Source organism: Heterodontus francisci, chromosome 20 (assembly GCF_036365525.1).
Source record: "Heterodontus francisci isolate sHetFra1 chromosome 20, sHetFra1.hap1, whole genome shotgun sequence".
Taxonomy (NCBI): Eukaryota; Metazoa; Chordata; class Chondrichthyes; order Heterodontiformes; family Heterodontidae; genus Heterodontus; species Heterodontus francisci.
Genome location: NC_090390.1, coordinates 17776717 through 17803144, shown reverse-complemented (window position 1 = coordinate 17803144; position 26428 = coordinate 17776717). Strand labels below are relative to the sequence as shown.

At 43.3% G+C, this 26428-nt stretch overlaps 1 protein-coding gene across 3 annotated transcripts in view; it reads left to right on the top strand.

Moving 5' to 3' along the window:
• The window catches only part of mypn (myopalladin), a 414790-nt gene that overhangs the window by 277672 nt on the left and 110690 nt on the right, over nucleotides 1-26428 (top strand). For 2 of the 3 annotated variants that reach the window (XM_068052411.1, XM_068052412.1), the window contains exon 1: nucleotides 24688-24844. The exons of the other annotated variant lie outside the window; for it this stretch is intronic. The gene's annotated coding sequence lies outside the window, so the exon portion shown is untranslated. Of the gene's footprint in view, nucleotides 1-24687; nucleotides 24845-26428 lie in introns of those variants that run through there. 3 annotated transcript variants of the gene reach the window in all.

Genomic DNA, 26428 nt, shown 5'->3' with positions numbered 1-26428 from the left:
GCTGGGCTGTAGCTGGCAATCGCTGCATGCCTATCTGTACCATTTGCACCACTAACTGGTCAATGCCGCTAAGTATGGCCTGCATCCTGTGCATGTCAGTGCGCTGTTCCTGCATCCACTATGAGTGATGCTCTCCAAGAGGTTGGCCACTCTGTCCTGGGAGGAGCTGACGTGCTCAAAGCACTGAATCATTGTGGTGCACGTGAGATGAATGGACTCCTCCATTCTCATCCTGTGACCCTGCACTGACTCAGGTAATTCTGACAAGTGAGCACACACCTCATGCTGATTCCCCAGGTAGAGCCGCCTGTTTGTGCCTCCAGAGGCGCTGGACTGAGCAGGGCTACGCCTGTCCACCATCCTCCAAGGGGGACTGGTCACAGCCGACTCTGCCTCCCCCATATCCTCCAGCTCTGTGTGTTACTCTGTGCCACCATTTCTAATAACGCGTGAGGACCCACTGAGGTGCGACTGTCTGCACTGTTGTAAGGTGCGATAATAAGATGTGATGGTGCATGGTCTGAGGTGTCTTCCTCCTCTGAGTCCTTGGGAATTTGATCTCCAAGCGTGGACTCCTGCGCCTCTGTAGCTGGCTCTGTGGGAGACATTAGAGAAGATGGTGATGAGAGATCAGAACAGTCAAAAGATGCTTCTGTTGCTTAAAATACTGAGATGACAGTTTATGCATTGACAGCTGGTTGCATGGGGAGCATTGCCATGCATCCCCTGAACCTGGAGATGTTGAGATGGCTTCACCCTGTCTGTGGTGGACTCCTGCTTCTCCATCCCCAGTGTCCCTGAGGCTGGACAGACTGGCCACATCAAGGGCCTGCTCCTCGAATCACATCAGCACCGCAAGCTGTGGCAGCCTACCTTCCAGGTGTACTCTCTTGTTCTCCTGAGCGTTCAACTCCGTTTTGACCTGCAAGGTGAAGAACAATACCATTAGGACAATGCCTCCCTTCCTCTTCAATTGTAGCTTCTCATTCACAGATGATATTGCAGTCTGCACCCCAGCCTCCTGACCAATGGCACTTGGGCTCTGGCCTATGCTTATGGGTCTGCAAGGAACCAGAGCACATCCGTCTCCCAAGATGAGGAGACCTCTATGCGCCCTGAGGCTTCCCTTCTCTTTTGCACTCTGACCGGGAGTCATACCAACTGGGTCACTCTTGCCACTCACCTTGCCAGACCTAAGAAGGTTATTGAAACACTTCCTGCACATCACCACTCCTTTGCTGCTGATCTCCAGCCATGCCCTCTTGGTGAGTCCTGCGGGCCTTCCATTGCTGCTGGCAGGGAAGAGAATGTTTCTGCGTGCACTCACCACCTCCAGAAGGACCTCCAGTGAGAAGTCTGAAAAACAGGGGGTGGGGGTTGGGCTCCCCTGGCACAGGGGCCCTCCCTGTCTACTGCCTCTACTCAGGTTGTGATTCCATTTTCAGGCGAATGACAGCCTCAGCAATGACCGCCGTCCACCCTTTAACTTGGGCCCACCACTGGCTTAGTCCCACATCCTTCCCATGACTCTTGGCCAATTAAGTCATTTTCAAATCAAAATAATGGGCGTGCGGGTATTTCCATGTTGGTGCGGAGTCAGGACCCAGAAGTCATTGCGCTGTTGGTGTTCCAACCCGTGAATTGAAATCCCGCCCACTCTGTTTAAAAACATTTTTTTGCTCTCTGTCCTAAATCTCTCACATTTAATCTTAAAGCTATGCCCTATTTTTCTAGACTCTAAATAGCTGGAAACAGCTATTTATCTACTCTGTCTCATTCCTTCATAAGTTTAAACAATTCCATCATAAAACCCCTTAGCTTCCTCTGTTCTTAAAAAATAATTCCCAATTAAACTTTTCTTTGTATTTGTATTTCCTTCTCCCAGGCAACATCCTAGTTAATCTGCATTACCTAACAGTACATTGTCCTTATGGTATAGAAATAGGCCATTCGACCCAACGGGTGCATGGCAATGTTTATGTTCCACACAAGCTTCCTCCCACTCTTCCTTATCTTATAGCCCCATAACATATCTTTCTATTCCTTTCTTCCTCATGTGTTTATCTAGCTTCCCCTTAAATGCATCTTTGCTATTCACCTCAACTACTCCTTGTGGTACTGAGTTCCACATTCTAACCACTCTCTGGGTAAAGAAGGCTCTCCTGAAATACCTAATGGATTTAGTGGAAACATCTTCTGTGTGTTTACCCTATCAAACCCTTTCATAATCTTAAATACCTCAATCGGGACACCCCTCAGTCTTCTCTTTTCTGGAGAAAAGAACCCCAGCCTGTTCAATCTTTCCTGATAGGTATAACCTCTTAGTTCTGGTATCATTCTAGTAAATATTTTTGTATTTTCTCCAGTGCTTCTATACCCTTTTTAAATCATGGAGACTAGAACTTTGCACAGTACACATTTAACATAACTTCTCTGCTTTTCAATTGTATCCCTTTAGAAATGAACCCCAGTGCTTTGTTTGCTATTTTATGGCCTTATAAATCTGCATCACTAAATTTAATGATTTGCATAGCTGCACCCCCAGATTCCTCTACCCCATTTAGACATTTATTTTCCAAGGAGTATGTGGCTTCCTTGGTCTTCCTACCAAAGTATATGATCTCACACTTATCTGTATTGAATTTAATTTATCAATTTCATGCCCTGCAAGCTTTCTGCAAGTGTTTTAATGTCTTGTTGCATTTTGTTGCAGTCCTCCTCTGTGTTAACTACACTCCCCAATTTGTTGTCGGCGACAAATTTTGAAATTGGACTTCCGATTCCCAAATCCAAATTGTTTATGTAAATGGTGATTAATGGTGGTCCCAGTAGTAATCCTTGTGGAACACCACTTCTCATCTTTTGCCAATCTGAGTAACTACTTTTAACACCTACTCTCTTCTGTTTTGTAGCCAGCTTGCTATCCATTCTGCTACTTGTCCACTGACTGCACATGTTCCGATCTTAGTCATGAGTCTACTAACTTGATAGTATCTTTATCAAAGGCCTTTTGGAAATCCAGATATATTACATCTACTGCAATATCTTTATCTACCCTTTCTCTTACTTCTTCAAACAATTCAGTAAGGTTGGCCAAGCCAGACCCTTCCTTTTGGAATCTGTGTTGACTACTCTTTATATTTTCCAGATGTTTTTCAGTTATATCATTCAGTAAGCATTCCATTATCTTTCCTACTATTGACATTAAGCTATTTGGTCTACAGTTCCCTGACTTGTTCTACCTCTGTTATTAAACATAGGAGTCACATTAGTTGTCTGTCGTCCTCTGGCACTATTCCCTTTTCTAGTGACTATATATCTATATATATATAATATATATTGTTATGACCAGGTGAGAAAGATGTCTAGGGGTCTTTCTCAGCCTTCACCTGGTCTTATTGTAACAGGGTTTAATTTTTAAACACACCTTGTTTTGAGCTCCCCCTTGGTGAATCCTTGTTCACCACTTTCCAATTATAAGGTAAAGAAATAAGCACAAACAGGCTTTCTTAGGTTTAAAGAAGAAAAGTGAGATTTGTTAAAACTTAAACTTAAACTCTAATTCGGTTAACACCAATGGATACACGCTGCGCCCCATGCTAGCATGCATATGCGATACGCACATGCAAATAGAGACAGAAAAGAGCAGAAGAAAAATAAAGTAGAGAGGTTTGAGTCGATCCCTGAAGAGGGGTTTTTGTTACTGTGCTTTGAGCTTGCCATAGTCCTTGCTTGTAGGTAGATTTTACTTTTAGTTGGGGCCCAGTATTCTTCGTAAACCTTGTTCACTGTAGGAGACTTTTCTCCCTCGGGGTTCATATGTCTTCAGTGGATTGCGAAGCTGGTGAGAGAGATGAGAGCAGACAGGAGAGAGATGTTCTCAGTCCAGGAGCCAAGAGCTTTCTGAGTTCAAATTCTCTGTGGCAAGTTCAAATTCAAAAAACTCCAACAGCCAGTTAGTCATGTGACTAAACTGGTCTGACCACGTCTGTTTGTGTATTTGGACATCTTAGCAGATAAACTGGAATGCTAGCCTCTCCACCTTCAATGTCTGGTAATCAAAAGTCCATTGTGGATTAAATTGGAACAGGGAGTGGCCCCTTTGTCCTTTCCAAGCACCGTCTGTTACAATGCAAATATCTTTCCAGTCAGTGGCTTGGCAACCCCTTGTGATGTGCCTTCTTTTCCCAGAAATAATTTTAAAATGTAATGTCCATGTGGTGAAATATCTGTGCCCCATTCTTGCCAGGTTGGGGCCTGCATGACAATATATATACATGCTCGCAAGAAATGCAGTGATGGAAATACAGAAACAAACTGAAGACTTATGAAAAATTAGAATAATTTTAAAAGAATGGTGCATTTGCCTTCAACTAAATGGAGGACAAGTCACATGACCCATACCACCTCCGGCACTAAAATATATGCCCATGTCTACTAGAACTAAAACCAATTAACCCTGTCGACATTCAAATGGGACAGCTTATCACTCACGGATGTGAGCTATACACAAAACGAGCTAAAACAAAGACACTCCCAGACTTTACATCTCCAGCTACCCTTCACCACAATAGTGTGAACAGCCCTCATATTATCAAAATGTGGCCATCAAAAGTTATTGTACAGTTCATCAGGAACTAAAACCTAAAAGTCACATGGGCTAAACTAACACTTATGAGTTCACCTTTAAAGATAAGCGTTTTGAAGAACAAAGGGGGTCTTTCTAGTTCAGTCATCAACATCAGGCTGGACTCTCCAGCCGAGCAGTCAACATTGAAGGCCATCTTGAATTACAGCTCAAGGCTAAGAGAGAGAGGTAGCAATTCCAGCTAGCACCATTGAACACTGCTGAGACAAGTTGAAAACCAACTGCAGCAGAGAAAAGAGAATGCCTTTTAAACAACTCCTCCACCTGTGAAAACTGGACTAAAAATGTCAGCACTGTCTTCAGGAACCCAGAAAATACAAGACAACCAGCAAACAGGCCTGCAACTTGAAAACTTAGCCTATGAAAGGATCCCACAGGTTTTCCTGAAACAACAGACTTTTACACCTTGAACTCTTAACACCTCTTATCCTTTACCTTCCATCTATCTCTTCTTGAGTGTGCTTGTGAGAGTGACTGCCTGCATAGGTGGTGTTGTGAACATTTCGGGTGATGAATATTGTTCAATAAATATTTAATCTTCTGTTTTAAACCTACAAGAAAATCTGTTATTGTCTGTTTATTTAGCCAACAAAACACAGGGGCTGAAACACTAATTCAAACAAAAACAGTGTCTGTGGTCAGTTGGGAGGTAAACAGTGGAAACCAGCCATGCCATCAACTGCCTGGCCATAACTATGTATGTGTGTGTGTTTTATATATATACAATATATATTTTTATTGTGCCTCTGCTATCTGTTCCCTAACTACTTTTAATGTGCACATTGCTTTCTATTTGAATCAAGGATTTTATCCTCTCTAGGTTTATGTTAGTTTATCAATTATCTCCCTTTTTGGTCTTAAATTTCTGAAATTTCTTTGTACCTTTTTTGAACTTTTTGAATGCCATGCCCACCATTTCAGTCTCCCTGGTTAAAAAAAAAGAGGCAAAATAATTATTTAATATTTTTGTGCCATTTTACTGTCATTACCTGTGAGTTTATTGTGTCTGTCCCTTAGTGCCCCAACCCTATTCTGTCTTTTAATGTGTTATTTATGTGTCTGTTGAATGTTTTACTTTTTTCCTTGACAATTTAATTTCATAGCTTCTCTTTGCCTTCTTAATTGTTTTTTTTTTACTTCATTCCTAACCTTTTCCTATTCTCTTTTGTCATCCTCTCCTTTATTGTCTATGTATTTATTGTGTGACTTTTACATTAGTTTCAATTTTATCCTTATTTCTTTATTCATCCATAGGGTGTAATTACTGACTAGTTTGCTCTTGCTTTTTAGTGCGATATATTTCTCCTGGACTCTATTAATCATTGCTTAAATATTTTCCTCTGCTATTTTATTTCTTTGTTTGTCAGTAAATTTTTCCAGCTTATTTTCCTTAGTTCCATTCTCATCTCCTTAAAATCAGCTTTTTCCCCCCTATTTATTACTTTCATACTTGCCTTACTAATGTCCTTCTTGATCTTTATTTTAAACATTATTATGTTGTGATCGCTATTGCCTAGATGCCGCCCCTCTGCTTACTTTTCATATCTGTTCTGGTTCATTCCCATTACTAGATCCAGCATTGCTCCCTTTCTTGTTGGGCTTTTTGCACACTGAGTAAGAAAGGTATCCTGCACACATTATAAAAACTCCATTTCCTGTATCGTCTTTGTTACCCAACATTCTTCTTATAGCTTGGAACACGAAACTGCACACAGTACTCCAACTGAGGTTTTACTAAAGTTTTGTATAGGTTCATCATTACATCTTGACTTTTATATTCTGTAACTCATGCCATAAAACTATGTACTCCATTACCTTTTTTAGATCCTCAACCACTTAACTTTCTGCTTTTAATGTCTTGTGAAACACCAGATCCCTCTGTTCTTTCACATTAGCCAGCTTTGCCCCATTCAAAATATAATTAGACTCCTCTCAACATCATTTGTTTTATGGATTCAGTTCTTCAAAACATCAATAAATTTTATTTCCACACAAGAAGACATTATTTTAAAAGAAGCCTTGTTTTCTCAGGCATGAAACCCAGATTTCACCATGTTTAATGTTAATTACTTGTAGGATACAGGCTGTTGATTAGGAGGTACACCAGATGGAGTCTGTCAGGCACATTTTACATTTGTGTGTGCCAGGGGAATGTTGGCTCAGGGATTTCAGAATTTGGAGATCAGGCCCTGAGCAATGTTATTCCTAGTGTGTAAGTCTGCGGCCTGCAGTATTTGTGTGCTGGAGTGCTTGCACCCATTTGTGCCTTGGCCTTTGACCCCTGATTTGATACAAAAATATTGAAAGGAAAGTCTGGCGCAATTCTGCAGGATTGACAACAGGTTTGCTCTTTTCTACTTTGTCACCCATTTGGAACTAGAGCAAGGAAAGCTCCATGGGCAAAGCAGCTTTTAAGTTGGAATATTTTTTGTATTTGTTTTTAATGTTAACAGCACCTTTTTTGTTTTTATTGGGCACGTTTCAGTATTTCTAAAGCATTTATTAATATTTTTTAATAAAGTTTTGGGTCATTTTTATTTTTGCTCATTCATGTAAGATTGTTTTTAAAGAACTTCAAAGAAAATATTACCTAATTGAGGTTACAGTATGAAAAAAGGCACGACGAGGTCAGCCAGCACAAAACCATATTGTAGATTTTGACCCATAAACCTGTCTTAGCTTGCTCTGGGTCACCAGTTACAGAGCATTGTTAACTGGAGGACAGATACCTGCAGCCGCAGTGCAAACTATGGCTGTTACTGCCAGTGGCTGATGAGGTCACCACTGTCCTCAACTTTTTTGCTTGTGTCTTATTGGGCTAATTTTCCAGACATCGGGACCATTTACCAGTCTGTAAGCATCAAAGCAGTGCGTCTTCCAGGTCAATTTTCTGGAAGGCGAACAATTAGCAGACAACCTCCAGGTTCACCATCTAATTAGGGATGGCGGGCAGGTTGAGGAGGAGGGAGGGCCAATCAGCGCATTGACAGCCCTTACAGTGGCTGGAGTGTCAGTGTGTTGCTGAAGCAAAATTGGCTGTGAGAAAAGGCTAAGGAAACCAGCAGCCATCTCTCCACCCCGAACACTGTGGGCTGACTTTTATGAACGCGCCTCAAGTCACAGTAGTGCGCTCTGCTCTGATCTTGGTGGTCCACTCGCGCAGATCTGCCGTCGCTGAGTCCCCACGATACTTTGCGCGGGGGCAGAATGGCCACCCCCAATGGAATGGCCCACCCCCGATGGTGGCTGCTCTATCCCAGGCAATGGTGTCTGGCGACACCGCGTCGGCGCCGCGCCATTTTTAAAGGGCTTCAAGCCATTCAGGTACATGTACCACCACACTGAAATGCAAAATAAAATGTTATTGTAACTTTCAAACCCCTGTCCCAACCCCGCCGCCCCCCGCCCCCCCCCCCCCCCCCCCCCCGGCAGAGTTCTCAGTAAAGAAAATAACATATTCCCCTGGAAAACCAATTTTTTTCATGACGAGCTTTCTCCCCCCAACTTCAGCACCTTTGACCCTCAACCCCTTCCCACCATTCCCACAACCAATTAGAGCGGTTTTCCCCGCTGCCCCAACCCCACCCCCCCCACCCCCCCATCCTGAAAATTTCACTCCTACCCCCTCCCCACCAGTGTCACACCTTGGAATGCTGAACGGAATTCCAAAGGTATGGGTGTTCCGGCCAGCGGCCGGAATATTGGTGTGGGATGGCTGTTGCTACCAGGTAAGTAATTATTCTTTGATTTTACTATTATTTGCATATGAAAATAAGGGCGGTGGGGGGGTCGCACCGAGGTCTCGCCGTCACCAGTAAAATGCAGTGGGCCTTCTTGGCATTAATGGTTGTGGCGGGCCTCTTCCAGAAGAATTTTCCGGGCCCCCCTTCCACGACCCCTGATGCCGGGGGGCTAGTAAAATTCAGTCCTGTCTGTGAGAGCAGTCTCCAGGGACTGCTCTTGCAATGGCGAGCCTCTGCCTGTGGATGCCCTAAGACTTGTCGTTTGCATCATTAAATGGTCAGATCACAACTTTTTTATGCCACTCCGACCTCCCGCTGTGCAGAGCCTCCTCTGAGTAGCCGAAATTCTGACACAATGTGGGCCCTGTGCGACGCTATCAAAATTGCATTGCTCTTGGAAATTTGCTGTTAATTGCCCATTTAACATGCTTAATTGGTTTTTCACTGCTGCTGAGTGGGTTGTCAGCACCGAAGAGGCCCAACCTGAAGTCGGAGGTGGAATTTAATGGGAGAAAATGCCTTTGCTTTTGTGCAGTGGGATGAGTTGAAGGCCTTAGTAGCTCTGTGAAAGGTGGAGCAGGAGTGTCTCCGTGAACAGGGGGAGTGAGTTCCCTGTGATTTGGAGGAAGGATCTGTGCACCAATGTGTGTTGGGGCGAGAGGGCTTTATTATTTGGAAAAAGTGGGCACAATTTTAAAATTGCTTTTAGATAGATTGACTAGCCACCAAATATAAGCTGCACCTTTCCATTACTTGCCTACTGACCACATCATTTGCGTCCATTCTAGATTTGTCTTCTTATAATTTTTACCTGTTACTTCCTTTCCCTGTATACAGCCTTTGGAAAGGCAGACAAATATTTAACAAGTTCTTTCTAACCTTTCCAAAGGCTAGAAGAATTTGTGCTTACAATCAAAGCTTATTTCCTTTAAGGTCCCCCATCCCACAATTCAGTGCACTCTCTGTACCTCACATAATGTGTGTGGGGATCACTTTCTAATTTTTAAAAAACCTGATCTTGTGACCACTATGCTCTTCTTGTTCACATTGCTCATGAGTAGCAGCAGTCCCATCACCACTGTGATTGGGCCTCCGAATCAGCCCACACATCTAAACTAGCAATTGGCTGTTTTAGCACTGTAGTTTACCTTGCTCCATCAATGATAAATGATGAGGAGCTGAGCAATGACTTGAAGAAAATTTATTCAGCGTTCATTAAACTCAGGCTCTCAAAAACAATGGGACTGTTATAAAGAGTCCATTGCACAGCAATCTTTATATACCCTTAATTGTATAGGTTTCTGCTGTTTTTTTAAATTTGAAGTGAAATTAAGAGCATGTTTTTTGAATGGCGGAGCAGGCTTAAGGGGCTGAATGGCCTAGGCCTGTTCCAATGAGAACTCTTTCTTCAAAAAGTACCTTGGGCTCTTTAACAGCCTCTTGAGAGGGCAATCGTGGTTTAATGTCTCATCTGAAAGACGGCACCTCTAACAGTACAGCACTCCCTCAGTACTACACTGAAAGTGTCAGCCTAGAATATGTCTCTGAAGCGGTACATGAACTCACAATCTTCTGACTCAGAAGACAGAGTGCCACCATTGAGTAACATTTAGACTATAAAGATCTGATCCATCTCTGAGGTAATATCTTTTACAGATTTCACTATGTAACTATACAGCACAGTGTGATGGGGTTTGCATGAGACCATACATGGCTGCACAAAATGATCTAAACATAGCTTTGCCAATTATCTGGCACAATGAGATGGGACCATATAAAGGCAGCAAGTGTGACAGTGAATGCATTACCTACTGAATCTGTTTGGACATTTTGCTATAGTTTATGTGTCTTTCAGGGATTAAAGTGCTGGACCATGAACCTGTGATTACTCATGTGGTGGGTTCCCAGTCTCAACCAGTGGAAATACTGAGCAGATGTAGGATACTGCTCCACTATGAGGGAAAGTTAACTTCTTCTACACTTTCTAACAGCTGTAGACCTGTGCAGACACAATGGCTGAGGAGAAGCTAGTCTGTTCATTTCCTTGACCAGAGAATGGTGAAAATAGGCTGAAAGAAGTGGGATCAAAAATATATTTAGAATTAGTATGTTTGTGCTTGGGTCGCCTTCATTTTCAAAATGTAAGCTTTCTTCAACTGGTCATGAGAAATTTGTCAATAATGCTGAGGTAAATTAAATGAGTTAAATCAAAGTTACCATAGTTCTGTGTGATATAACATTTATTACATGGTGTAAAACGTTTCCCTATCAAATCACAGCCATGAATTGGGGTTGGTGGTGGTGGTGGGGCAAGGGGTGGTGTTCGGTGGTTTCTGCTGCGATTGGTGGTGCCTGTGGACTGGAGAATTGCAAATGTTACACTCTTGTTCGATAAAGGGTATAAAAATAAATCCAACAACTAAAGGCCAGTCAGTTTAACCTCTGTGGCGCAAAAGCTTTTAGAAATGATAATCCGGGAAAAAAATAACAGTCACTTGGACAAGTGTACATCAGTTAAAGAAAAATCGTGTTGAACCAACTTGATTGAGATTTTTGATGAGGTAACAGAGAGGGTTGATGAGGGTGATGAGGTGATGTGGTCTATATGGACTTCCAAAAGGTGTTTGATAAAGTGCCATCTAATAGACTTGCCAGCAAAATTGAAGCCCGTGGAATAAACGGGACAATGGCAGCATGGATACGAAGTTGGCTAAGTGAACAAGAAACAGAAAGTAGCGGTCAACGGTTGTTTTTTGGATTGGAGGAAGGTACAAGGTGGGGCTTCCCCATGGGTCAGTACTAGCACCACTGCTTTTCTCAGTATATATTAATGACTTAGACTTGGATGTAAAGTATACAATTTCAAAATTTACAGAGGACACAAAACTTGGATAGTCATAGACTTCAAAAGGACATGGACAAGTTGGTGGGATGGGCAGGCACGTGACAGATGAAATTTAACGCAGACAAGTGCAAAGTGATACATTTTGGTAGGAAGAGCAAGGAGAGGCATTATAAACTAAAGAGTTCAATTCTAAAGGGGGTTGCAGAAACAGAGAGACCTGGAGTATATGTGTATAAATCATTGAAGGTGGCAGGGCAGGTTGAGAAAGTGGTTAAAAAGGCACATGGGATCCTGGGATTTATAAGTAGAGGCATAGAGTACAAAAGCAAGGAAGTTATGATGAACCTTTATAAAACATTGGTTTGACTTCAGCTGGAGTACTGAGCAGAATCTTCCCTGCCCACAGAGGTGGGTTTGGAGGTGGGACAGAAGCAAACTGTGAAAGTCATCTGTGGGGTTGACTCCCCAATGCACTGCTGCCTCTGAGTGATCTTGCTAGAGGCAGGCTCTAAGAGGCAGCGGCTACCTGCCCAGCAACAGGTAGACAATTCGGGTCAATTAAGGACCCACTCAGGGCCAAGGTGCAGATGCCGCCAGGATACTCCTGGTGTTGGCCCGGCCCCATATTGAGCGTTGGGAGGCCAGCAGCAACTGAGAGACGGCCTCCTGGCAGTAGGATCGATCCCTCATCTCACTGACCCCATTATAAAGCCACATTATTACAAAGAATGCAGCCTGAGCCATGACCATTCCTGTGGAGGGGTTCCCCTTCCACACTGATGGCACTAAGAGTTGTGGGCCTTCCATATTTTCAAATCTTAGGTAGGCTTCTGAGAGTGCTCCACTTTGCTGTGCCCTCACGCTCCCCTTCCTGCCCCAGCAGTGCCTGCCTCTCTCAGTGGGGTTGCCATCAGTTGAGTGCTGTGGGCCCTCTGATTGGGTCTCCCACCTTTGAAACCCACCCACCGTCCTTAATTGGATGGTGAACATGGAGAGGACCTGCTAATTGGCTGCCTCTCAGAAGATTCCCCTTGTTGCTGCACCTGCGACCCAAGCGGGATCAGGATCCAGAAATGGTCCCGAGGCCTGAAATATTTCAAAGTGCAGAAGATTCCTCCCCTGTGTCCAATTCTGGAAACTGCACTTTAGGAAGGATATGCAGGCTTTAGAGAGGGTGCAGAAGAGGGCTATGAGAATTGTTCCAGGAATGAGGGTCTTCAGTTATGTGGATAGATTGGAGAAGCTGGGCTGTTCTCCTTAAAGAAGCGAAGGTTGAGAGGGGATTTGATAGAGGTGTTCAAAATCATCAGGGGTCCAGACAGTATGGATAGAGAGAAACTGTTCCCACTGGTGGAAGGATCGAGAACCAGAGGACACTAATTTAAGGTGATTGACAAAAGAACCAGGGGCAACATGAGGCAAAACCTTTTTAAGCAGTGAGTGATTCGGATCTGAAATGCACTGCCTGAGAGGATGGTGGAGGCAGATTCAATGATGGCTTTCCAAAGGGAATTGGATAAGCACCTGAAGAGAAATAAATTACAGGGCTATGTGGAAAGGGCAGGGGAGTGGGGCTAACTAAATTTCTCCTGCAGGGAGCCACACAGACTCGACTGGCCAAATGGTCTCCTTCTGTGTTGTCACTGTTCTATGATTCTATGATTATGTTGTATTGAACAGGCGTTAGATAGGCAGCAGTTCATTTTAAGACAGTAACAAATAAGCAATTTGAGAACATGTTCAATATTCACACCTATCCATGTCACAACAGATAAACTAAAAACATTAGGTGCTAAAGTGGATCTATGAGTTTATGCTTCATTCCTACTGAGGAGGTATTCAAGATGGTGGTCAGCCACCTCTGAACCAAGAGGCAGGAGGCAAGATACAATGCTCTTCCTATTGATATTAATCCTCAGTAATATGAGTGATAAATTTAAAAACATTTAAAGGGCTACACTGGGGGTGATTTCCCTCTGAAGAGTAAATGGGCAGGCAGTGATGAAACAAGCACAGCAGCCATCTGGATGAATTGGCATGGGACCCCACCTATTTTTGTGGCTTTAGAGCAAACTGAACTTCTCATAGGCAGCTTGCTGATTTGGAGATGGGAAATTGGATATTGAGATTACTTTTCAAGGACCAAATGCAACAGCCGAAAAGGGGAGATGCATTTAACATAGAACAGCAACTAGATAAGATTTTAAACCATTAAGGTGGAAAACATGCACTTTACTGTCAGAAAAATGTTTTCAAAAGAGTAACTTAGGACTCCCTTAAGTATTACTGAAAATGGCCATCTCCCAACTTGTGCTGCCCATTTTGCTGGATGGGTGTCAGAACTATCAGTCCTTACATGGGTAGACTGCTGTATCAGAGTCAAAATGATGATGCAGCTCCTATTTTGTTTAGTTTCGAGATACAGCACTGAAACAGGCCCTTCGGCCCACCGAGTCTGTGCCGACCATCAACCACCCATTTATACTAATCCTATACTAATCCCATATTCCTACCACATCCCCACCTGTCCCTATATTTCCCTACCACCTACCTATACTAGGGGCAATTTATAATGACCAATTTACCTACCAACCTGCAAGTCTTTTGGCTTGTGGGAGGAAACCGGAGCACCCGGAGAAAACCCACGCAGACACAGAGAGAACTTGCAAACTCCACACAGGCAGTGCCCAGAATTGAACCCGGGTCGCTGGAGCTGTGAGGCGGCGGTACTAACCACTGCGCCACTGCGCATTAATGCCTGAGGCTCCCCCAGTTTCAGAATGGAGCTCTGGCCTTCAGGGTCCATGCAGGAATCAACAGATGTCAGTGCAGTGATACATCAGTGCAAATAGCCTCCATTTGATTTTGGTTCCACCGGTACCCATTTTGAGTGCAAACAGGTTGGGGTAGGTAGTAAGGCAAATTTGTTCTCAGTCTTATGTTAGCAAACAACAAAAAGACTGTCAAAATTAAACATTGTTTTGTAAAAGCTCCACTCTGGGGTTGTTACAGGTCAAGGCTTTGTCCCATGCTTGTTCTGTCATGAAACCATTAATTGACAATCTCTGTAAACAGACTGGGCCAGAAATGGCTACAATGGTGGATTTTGTGCTGAACGACCTTAATTGAACTTTTTTGCTCACTATTGACTTTGCACTATGTTTGCTCCACAAATTGCTGGAACATTGATTTGATAACATCTTTTAGTCTTTGCCGTATTGAATAGGTATAGCCCAGATCATGACAATTAAATCCAATTAGAATATATGCTTAGTCAGAAATGCTGACGATGTCCATCGTGTCTCCTGTCAATTCAGAAGTCAGAAAATATTCACACTCCTAGACCACTTTGTACAGACCAATTTGTAATCTGGTCCAAATTTATTGGCAAATAAAATGATTCACAAGCACAACATGCAACTGCATTAGCTTTTTAGAAGTGTCCATTGTTCCCCCAGTTGGACTCACATCCGCCTGCAGCACCCACAATAGACCGTTTGCCAAATCCTGGGACAGGGTCACTTGCATGAACAGGTCTTTCTGACAGCAAAATTCCAAAACCCTTTCTAGCCAAAGTTAAGCTGCCAGCAAGTTTACCTTTTGCTCCTAAGTTGCTGGCATTTTGGTGGTAATGAATCTCCTCTAGTGTTGATGACCTTTCTGTCAGGAACTACTCATGTCAGTTTTTAGCTTTTAAGGACAGCTTGGGTGGAATTTCCTGGGGAAACCTGGAAATACCTATCCTTTGATGGGAGAGCGGGGTGGCAGGCAGAACATCTTCCCTCTCCTACATGTCACTTGAATTTAAAAGGGCTCTGCCTATGGAATGCCACATTCCACTCTAAACTCTTACCCTCCCCACAATAAGCAGAAATCTTGCTTTTCCCCATCCCACCCCAGGAATTTCAGGGTCAAAGTGTTTGGTTGTGCACAGATGGGAAACACTTGCAAAACTCTATTTACCTACTATATATGCAACAGTAATGATGAACAGAGGCTGATGGGCACTAGAATATCCTTGGTTTCTATTTCCCCCTGTGAAGTTCGAGCACTTTCTTTGATGAAGTGTAATATTCCCCATCAAGCTTGATTACACTGATTATCAAAGCACAGTGGTATCTTGCCCCATGAAAGTAATGCCAGTGTTAGACCACAACTGACAATGGTTTTGTTTGCTCAAGATGTCTGGGGACAAATGGTTGTATAATTCCAGCAGTTAATTCACAGATGTTGGAACACGCTAAGTACTGGTGCTGTTGACATATCAGTTACAACCAACATTCCTATCTGGGATATTGACCGCTGAAATAGCATTTAAAATCCACCCAACCCTTTCAACTCCCTTTAACTTAACTTATTCTTGATCAAATGTTTCTGGTCCAATGATGCTGACAAATCTCTGAGCAGTCATTTTAGCTTTCATTACAGCACTAGGAAACCATTTTATAACTGATTTACCACAACTTGTAAATAACAGGTACATATGAGGTGCAGTAACCAAACAAAGCAGAAATTCTATTTTCATCAGAGGGCTATTTTTCTTCTCATCATAAAGGTAACCCTTAAAGGCTAGAAAGCAAAAAAGAAAATGTTGGAAATGCTCAGCAGGTCAGATGGCTTCTGTGGAGAGAACATGGGAGTTAACAATTCAAGCGTGGAAACTATCCTTTGTCACAACTGGAGGAATTCCAGGTGAACAATATTCAAAAAGGAGCAGATCAAAGGAGAAGGGGAAGAAGTACATAACGGAAAGGAGATAGAATGACTTGTGAAGTGCTGCGCTGGAAAACAGATAGTTAAATGGTAGAAATGAGACAATTGGAAGCATAATGAGAGAATAAAAAGACATTTATGAGTAGTAGAGAATGTGTGGATCGCTAAAAGGATGGAGATAGGCAACTGAAATGGAAGCATGAAGACAGCTCTTGGTGACCAAGGAACCTGGTGGAACATAAAAATCAGCTTGACATCTCACGGCACAGTGTTCTGTAAGACGGTCCCCAGCTCAAGCAGCAACCTATTCCTTCATCATCTCCCCCCATCCCACATCCCGAAAAGGCTGATATACCCATCTCACATTGTCATCATTCAGGCTGGAGGGAAGTGTGAGCAAGTTCTAAAGTTGTTAAATTCAATGTGAAGTCCAGAGGGGTATAAATTGGTCTATTGATTTTCATTTGAACTGTGAGAAGGCCAAAGATATGGCTCCTTTTATATGTGAACTATTGTGAGACACATAGGACTGGAAGTAATATTTAAAGAAAATGTGGGTTTTTATTATAACTTAACTAGAATATATATACATATATATATATATATATATATATATATATATATATATATATATATAGTTACTGCACAAGCAACATCTAAACACATCTCACTGTCGGGCTACACCCACAACTCTGGTCATGTGTGACCCAACATCACTTCCTCTGGTGATCTTCATTTTCAGTGTTAAGGTGGACCACTCTTAAGGTCGGCCCACAACATCCCCCTTTTTTCCAAAGATAAAAACGTATGTACAATGATGTTGCAGTTCAGACTAACTGTACATGATTAAAATAAAACGTTATTTACAAGTGAGTTAGTTTGACACTCTCTCTAAAACATAGATGAGGTTTGCTTATTTGTCCCAATCTTGTTATCTTCCAAGAGCTGTGCTCATCTTGATGACTCCTCTGAGACTCTGGTGACTCAGAATTCAGGTTGGCATGTACTCGTAGCCTCTGTACATTCATCTTCCGATCATCATCTTTGTCTTTGAATGTGTCCACGACACCGTAGTGTTGCCACCTGTAGTGTTGTCGTACAGCTCTCTGAGTTGGCGTTGGTTCCACCTGAGAATTGCATCGATGGGTGTCTAGATCTCCTAAGATCTGGGCTGGTCGCATATCCTCACATCCTCTGCAGGATACCAAGTTTCCAATGCATGACTGAGGACTCCAACATTCTATCCTACTCACATTCAAGCTAATTCTCATCCTGCCTGCCTGTCATATGATGCCTTCATCTTCCCTTGTTTAGAAAGCTTAGAAAAATGATGACTGGCAACATCACCAATCACTGGCAATCCTTCTGGCCCCTGGGGTCTTGCTGCAATGAACTGAAGCCTGAGGAGAGACTCCCGGTCATATCACCTCTTTGTGTCAAGACTCCCAGCCTTTGTCTCCCATCATTTATATGGACTGACCTGATATTCTTGACCTGGATATATTTTACTAACTTCGGTGTGTTACTGACTTCATGTATTGTGATAATTTGTAAATCTTGGCACACTGGAAGTCCTGCAACAGCTGGCTACAATATAAAACATTTGTGGTAGCCATTCTGAGCTCCCATAGCTGCACTGCAAGGTTATCGTTCCAATACACTTGATTGGAGAACCATTGTAGGCAGTCAGCCTAGCCCTGGTGGGTTGCACCATAGGTTCCCACTTCTTTAGACATATGTCCTTCACTATATGGATGGGCAGAATATTTGCACTTGCTCTGGTGTCAATTTTCACTTTGAGCTTATGCTTGCCACTTTTCTGGGGACATATAATCCCGATCATGGTGAATGTTTCAGATTGCCTAATAACATTGACATGTTGATCCAAGTTAACTATGTAAAATGCTTGCTTGCTGTTCGCTTGAGTGCATTCTTCACCCGTGTCCTCCTGACAATCTGTCTGTCTGCCGACCTGATTGGGCGTTTGTTGTGTGTTGGCATACCTTTTGTTGCGTTTGCCATCCTGTCTTGCAGACATTCTCTCTGCATGTGATCTGCCACCATTGCTGTGTGCAATATTTGAGTTCGACCTTCTGCACTGCCGTGTCTAATGTCCTTGCATGCCTCAAACTTTGCACAGGTCCTGGTATGTCAAAAAACATTTGCGAATTGGGTGAGTCAGGCCACATTTGCCACAAAGCTTAGCAGATTTTTGAGCCTTGGTTACCATACCAATTGTTGTAGCCACCCTCAACACTTGTTACTATTGACACTCAGCCATGATGGCTTCAAATATTCTTCCATCATTGAGAAGTACATGTATGGTGTGTCCTTTTTCCTTTTCTAGCAGGTCTTTTAGAAAGGCCTCTATTGGAGTAGACACAATTACTAGCTCTATAACCCGTTGCGACAATTCGATATCTGCAAAGTTGCATTCTTGAGCTTTGTCTCGGCACCTTCCAACAAACTGGTCAATGGACTCATCTGGCCTTTGCTGGTAGGTCATAAGCTCAAGCGATGTACTTAGAAATTTACCTTTATCTTGTTTTGCTGCTCCAGGAATGACCATAGCTTGCTAGGGTCCTTTTGACTCTCAGCTGACAATCCTGATGTATTGACCCATTGCAGGCCCTTGTTGCCCACTGTAACCTTAATTTTGGTAACTTGTTTCTCTGGTTCACTTACTTTTTGATCCAGGAAACACAGTTCTATTTGCTGTCAAAACAGTTTAAATTCATATGCTATGTCTGATGCCTTACAGTCTGTAACTGGACATCTGAAAGCCATTGTCTTAACGATCTTGCTTTTTTATAAATATATGACTTTGTACAGGTTTTCTTTCTTACCGGTACACATTTTTTTCTTGTTTAGACAGATTTGTTTTTTGCAGGCCTGCCCCTTTAAGAATGAGACTACTTTTTTTAAACAGAGTAGTATTTTTTAGAGGGCTGCAGCTTGCAGTACTGGCAGCTGCCCACAATCAGGCTTTCTCACTGTGCTGTGGACTCCAGTGGCACTGTTGAATTCTTGCCTCTTGTTTCAGCTTAGGCCCCGCCCACAAAGCAAAAAAAATGGGAAAACTGAAACAGTAATCGATATAGCTACTGCTTTTCAATTTTTTTGAACCACTGCCAGATTAGTTGAAATCTCTGATCCCCTGGCAATTTGCCAACTGCACTCAGAGTTTCAACACCTCCCGGGGTCCTGTCTGTGGCCCTAGCTCACTGCAATGTTGTGGGATCTCTTGCCAGCTGTTCTCCAAGATCTTCAGGTAATCTATCGGCTGTCCCTTGTTCTCTCTTAGTGTGTCCTTCAGAAAAAAAAAAATCAAACGTTGGCATGATGTAATATTTGGTGGTGTTCTAAAAAAGTATGCCAAAATGTTGCCATCATGTAATATTATTTGTTCCTTTGATTTGTGAACTATTGTAAGACTTACAGGACTACAAGTAATATTCAAAGAAAATGTGGGTTTTTATTATGACTTAACTAGAACATATATATACATGGTTACTTCATGAGACACATCTAAACACATCTCATTCTGTCAGGCTACACCCACAACTCCCCGGTCATGTGTGTCACAACATCACTTCCTCTGGTGATTGTCACTTACAGCTCTTAAGGTGGTCCAATCTTAAGGTTGTCAGAGTCAAAGGGAGAGAGGAGAATTGAAGTGGCAAATGGCTGGAAGCTGAGGGTCACACTTGCAGATGGAATGCTGTCTTGCCAGCCTGTATAATCCCTATATAGTGGACCTCGTTTCCTGGAGAGTTGTGGACCTGATATTTCAAAAACAACTAGTGACTTCTGGGAGCTAAACACTAACAATATCATTATTTTCAGTTGTTAACCTTTAAAAAAAGACCTTTGTTGAAATTTTATGTTGGGCAGAGGCCGCACTAACCAGCCTAAAAGTCGGGGGCGAGCTGCCTCCGCCGTGCCTGGGAGCCATGCCAGGATTTTATGCTACCCAGGCCCTTAATTAGACTTGGGCAGGGCTTTCACCTGTCTGAGGCAGGAAGTCCTGCCTAATGGAGCTGACAGCCAATCAGCAGGCCAGCAGCTCTCAGTTCCAGCAGTGCCACTGGGTTTGGTGGCCACTGCTGGAACTGAGAGCTGCTGAAAGCAGGATTGTGGACATCGGACCCGGAAGAGAGGTAGGTTTTGGGGCATTGCCGGCGACAATCAGCCGGGCCCACGAGGCAAGTTGAGGGTGTGGGGGAATGTTGTGCAGTGGGGGCAGTTGGGCCATGGGAGGAGGCCCTTAAGTGGCAGTTAATTGACCACTTAAGGGCCTTGATTAACCTGGGGTGGGCGGACCGGTTCTCTCCGCCACTGTCCATTGTAAAAATTGCAGTGGGGGCGGGAAGAAATCGGGATCGGCACCCCAAACCTCCCACACAATTTTACAACCCCCTGCCACAAGCCCGCTCCTGTGGGCGGGCCATAAAATTCTGTCCCTTCTCCCTCCCTATTTGGGCTGGATTTTAGTTTAGGTAATGGAATTGTTTTGACATACCAATGCACTTAGTCACACTGCCAGCTGCCATTTGGCCTTTTATACTTGCTCAATTTACAGAATGAAAAATTATAAGCATATAGAGCCTTGCAACCATTTTCTGATCCAATATTAGCAAGCAGGCAAGCAATCCAATGAAGTATAGTATTGATCTTTTGGAATCATAAATATAAAGTAAATTAGTTTGTGCATTTTTTCCAGAATAAAGAACAGATGTGGTAAACATCAGCTTAGCAAATTAGCCTGTCGTACACTCACAGTTCTAATCTAAATGTCCCCCACGTGTCTCGAAATATAAATGTGCTATTGAAGTAAAAAGAATTCCTTCAGAGGCATAAGCATGACTAAATAATTAGGAATCTAACATAAGGAGGTTATGGGGAGGCCATGGTGTAGTGGTAATGTCAGTGAACTAATAATCCAGAGGCCCAGGTTAATGTCCTGGGGACATGGGTTCAAATCCCACCACAGCAGCTGATGGAATTTAAATTCAATTAATTAATAAAAAATCTGGAATTGAAAGCTAGTCTCAGTGATAGTGTCATAAAACTATTATTGTAAAAACCCATCTGGTTCACTCATGTCCTTTAGGGAAGGAAATCTGCTGTCCTTACCTGGTCTGGCCTACATGTGACTCCAGACCCACAACAATGTGGTTGACTTAACTGCCCTCTGAAATGGCCTAGCAAGCCATTCAGTTGTCGAGGACAGTTAGGGATGGACAACAAATGCTGGCCTTACCAGCGACGCCCACATCCCATGACAGCTCTGATGACAGCGGTCATAGCACTGGCTCACCCTCACACACTTAACGCTGCTGGAAACTGCCCACTCACATCTCACAGCTTGCACTCACTGTCAGTTATTCAACTGTGGCAGGCATATCACCCAAAGACATTGCAACACTGACACACTCCCTCTCGCTTGCAGCACAGGGTGGCCTATAATAAGTGGCAGCAGCAGCTAACTGGTGGATTGTGAATGTATGGCTGCATGTGCTCACCTGCATGGAGAAGATGGTGCTGGCCATCATTGCAGCGGCCGTCACTGAGGCAGTGGCCATGGGTGGTGCTGAAAGCATTGTGGGTATTGGTACGTTCCTGCCTAATCCATCTTCTCAAACCCCACTTCATCCTTAGCCCACAACCTGTTACAATTTACAATTTACAGGTAGTGTAAGCATGCACCTCTTGTTTTTCCCTCTTCCCTCACCCCCATCCTGCCCCTGTGCCTTTATGCTTTCAGATACACAAGAACTGCCATCTGGCCAGACAGTGGTGCAGGAGGCTGAAATCCTTGAAAGCGAGAGACTGATGAAGAAGAAACACCATCACTCGATCTCACATTTGCAGCCACCAGCTCAGATACTAGCACTGTGTGAACTTTAGAGGGTAGCAGAGAGTTGGGATCTACACATGATGACTCTCTGCTTGTTGCCGTGCAGGCTCAGACTGCTGCCGTCATGGCTGCGGATGCCAGTGCTCAAAGGGGCTTTCAGAATCTTACAGAACTCCAACAGAATACTAGGATTGCTGAGGCGCCACCCTGGAGGAATGGCAATGTCATCACGGACCACATTCATGCTCCCATCACTGCCACTCCACCAGTGCCTTTACTTTTGCTTGTCAACCAACCAGACCAGACTGCTGTCAAGGTGGTGTGCTCTGAAGCTGGGCCTTCCAGGCCTAGAGCTGCTCAACTGCATCGTGCAAGGCCATCTGCAGTCTCCCCTTTGAAAGTCAGCAACCTTCCACCAACCATGCTGCAACCACTAGGGTTGCACTGCATAGGAGCATTAGACCAGGCAAAGGCAACATAAAGCAAGCACTAAGGGAATGCATATGGGTGCTTAGCTGGTTATTGTATGGAATATTGGATATTTTGTTGGATAAAGTTGGCATGGAATTGTTGTTTTGTGGTGGCTTTTATTTCAGGATTGTGGCCAAGAGGACGCTGTGATTGGTCATAACAGAGAATAAGGAGTGGGGATGTTGAACAATGGGAATCTCATGTTTTATTCACTAGAACTGGAGTTGAGTGATACACTCATGGACAGCCCATTTGGAAGGTAAAAGCAAAATACTGCGAATGCTGGAAATCTGAAATAAGAACAATTCTGATGAAGGGTCACTGACCTGAAACGTTAACTCTGTTTCTCTCTCCGCAGATGCTGCCAGACCTGCTGAGTATTTCCAGCACTTTCTGTTTTTATTCCATTTGGAAGGTGGATGTGCCGCTGCTCCTTCTCTTCCTCCTCCTCCTCCTGCTGAAGTACTTGCCGAATGTGTCATGGCATGGGCTATGATGGCCAGGTTGTGGAAAATGCAACATACCAACACAAATCAGGACAGCTGTTCCTGCTGCTGGAGGTCTCCTCCAGAGCATTGGAGGCAGCAGAACTATTGCTTCAGCACCTCAATTGCTTTCTCACTAATGTTCTTCGTGGCAGCATGGTTCTCATTGTATGAATGCTGGCCACATGTAGTTGAGTTGAACGCATCATATCTGCTGCCAGGATAGCAGGTATTCATCAGCATGATGTGCTGAGCATGGTTGCACACCAGTTCACACTGAGCGAGTGGCGACCTTAGTGGTTTTTGACACGTCTCAGCATTGAGATGTTGCGCCTGCAAAGCCACAAGTGTGAAGTCAGTGGCACCCTGCACCATGGGGAAGCCCACTATCCTGGCAAAGCCACGTACACACTTTGCCTGCTTCTCTCTGTTCATAGAGAAGACAATAAAGTCCCATCTCTGGGTATACAGAGCTTCCGTCACCTCTCTGTTGCAGCAATGGATGGCGAACTGGGAGATGTTAGCTATGTCACCTGTTCCAGCCTGAAAGGAAACAGTCACAAAGAAATTGAGGGCCATGGACAGCTTCACAGCCACTGGCAGTGCCATCCTCACCATCCTCTAAGGTTGCAGGTCCGGTTCCAAGAGGTAGCAGCGTTCTGTGACCACCTATTTCATGAATTGCAGATGCTGAACACATACTCCTGGCTTAATGGAGGTAGGAGAAGTGCTCCTGGAAGGCCATCTGTGGCTAAAGCCTCTTACTGAAAGTCCTTCTCTCCCCCCACCGCCCCCCCCCCCCTTCCCTCTGTGAGCAGCTTGCCTTCTTATTTGCTGCCTCTGCTCCAGCTCCCTCTCATGCTGCAGCACAAGGGGGATTGCTACTATAGCACCCGAGACTAGGAGCAAGTGGTGTGCTCAGAATCCCCTGCAGTCACAAGTAACACCTTCCCCATGTGCAGCACCACTCACTGTAGACTTTACTACTGTTATCAACTCCTTCAAACACTAAGCACTTCCACAAATTCAAACAGAGCCAGTGGAAAGTAATTAATAACTAACCTGCAAGTTGTTGATGATCCCTTTTAATAGTGCTGGTTGTGGAGTGGTGGGGTGGGTGGGGGGGGGGTGGTGGGTGGGGGTGGTTCCTTTGTACTGCTGAACACATATTCAGCTGTGCATATTTAAGAGAAGACATTAACTAGAGCGGTGAGGTCCAAAATGGTAGGTCTGGCTGACTAATGTCATGACCTGCCTACTTTGCATACTTCCAGCACACACATGTAATGCCCATGCTAATGCCCTCACCAAGATGGCATTTAGCAGGAATCACCCTAGATATGGGCAAAAGCAGTGCAGATGCCATTTTGCTACTAAATTAGACCTGAAGCAGAGACCACAACTTTGTTAAAAGGAGAATTGGGTCAGTATTTGGGAAGATATGAGGATAAGCTATGGCAATGGAATTAGAGGAAATAGCAGAGTTCAAAATCTAGCAAGTACACAGGCACAACTGGTCTCTTTCTGTGCTTTAATTTTTATGGCCTCCTTCATTGTTAGCTAAACTTATGTTTGTAGATATATACAATTTCAAAATCTAAAAACTCAAGCTAAAACACTCTGTGATACTACCACCATAAACGACCCTATTAAAAAAGCAAAACGCTCCTTCAGAATCAACCCTTAAATATTCTAGTAATTCACATATCTGCAAATTTTATCAGGCAAATACATTCCTTTACTGGTAAAAGTTGTTTCTAATGGATTCTGCAATAGAGTTACACCCTGTTTGCTTATTGTGGATAATAGTGTATAAGAATTGCAAGGAAGAAAAATAAGAGCACCTATTGGGACTTTTATTTTGAAATCACTGCTCAGATCCCAACATAGGTGCTGAGTAGCTAGGAAAAAAGTGCTGGAGCCGTGGAGGAACAGTTTGGATTCTCAGTTCAGCAGCGTTTTTAATGGTTCACTGTCGTTCTATTTTCATCCGTTAGTCCTATACTGAGCACTAGGTTATGAAATAATTGGATATCACTTCAGAGTAGCTCAAAGCTGTAAGGGCTGTCAAAAGGAAAGGTGAGTAGTTAAGAGCTGTTTCGATAACTTGCTCAATAATTTTTATTACATTTTGTGTGAGAATTGTCTGTCAATATGTGCCTTTGCTTTGCTTAGTACATGTGAGGAGAGGTCTAGACTTTCATTTTAAGTCTCCTTTGTGAACCGAAAGTATTCACCCTTAATATTTATTTGATTTTCTGTAATGTAGTCAACTGTTAATGGGCATAATGTAAAAGGTGAACATTGTATATTCTCAGACCCAGAAACCCAAAAAATGATCTTTTTGACTTTTAACTAACAAAGGGCAAAGTGTACCATTGGGTAATGTGTTCCAGAAGGTAATGCACTCAGGGTCATTGAAAAATTTTGGACATTGGGAAATAAGAGAACTTTTTGGTAGATGGTAACAGCCAGACTAGAATTTTTACAGTTGAACCAATGCGCCACTCTGTTTCTTAGGGCATGTTACCAAGTGAGTGAATTAATGCACTACAGGAACAGCATAATTAGTGAATTTTGGAATATTTTCTATGTTCATTTTTTCCGTAAGAGAGCAATATTTATAGTCAAACATGAAGAAATGTTAAGGTGTATGGACTATTTCATACAGGCTACAGTAGTCTGCTGTGTTCATAATACTGTGATGTTTTTGGCAGTGGGAGGCTGATAGGTACAATATGGTTCAGTAAGGTTCTGCAGGACTTGCAGGACACATAGAGCCTATATTTACAAAAATGGATGACAAATCTAACTCAGGTAACTGCAGCCCTTTAGCCTAAAATCAGTAACAAGTAAAATAAGACAAACTATTCTTAAGAGTTAGGCTAGAGGAATACCTGCAGAGCAAAAACTTAATAAAAAAAAACACTACAGATTATAGCATAGTGCACATTGATCAAAAAATGTGCACTACGAATGTACAATAAACAAATGAAATTGAATTAACATAATCTGAAGGGGTGGTAGAGGCAGGAACCCTCACAACAAGTAGTATTTAGATGAGCACTTGAAATGCCGTAGCATACAAGGCTACGGGCCAAGTGCTGGAAAATGGGTTTAGAATAGATAGGTGCTTGATGGCCGGCGCAGACAAGATGGGCCAAAGGGCCTGTTTCTGTGCTGTATAACTCTATGACTCTATAACTTGGAACTTGGGCAGTAGACTGATCACTTTCATAGAAGATTGGCTGGCTAACAGGAAACAGAGAGTAGGCATAAATGGGTCATTTTCTGGTTGGAAAGATGTAACGAGTGGTGTGCCACAGGGATCAGTGCTGGGGCCTCAACTTTTTACAATTTATATAAATGACTTGGATGAAGGGACCGAAGGTTGGCGGGACAGTAGACTGATCACTTTCAATATCTCGACAATGTTGCTAAACAATTAAGAAAGTAAATAGAAGACTGGGGTACATGAATAATTTTGTGAGGATCCCATAGAGGATTTGATATGATTGTGAGTTTGCGGTAGCTCTGATGCCCCAACCTACAGGCACTGCCAGCAAGATTCCACACGAGCAGTGGAATTTTGTGAAATTATCCCAATAGAGCCAGCATTTGGTAGTAACTTTTGAGTAAACTAATAAAAAACACCAAAAAATG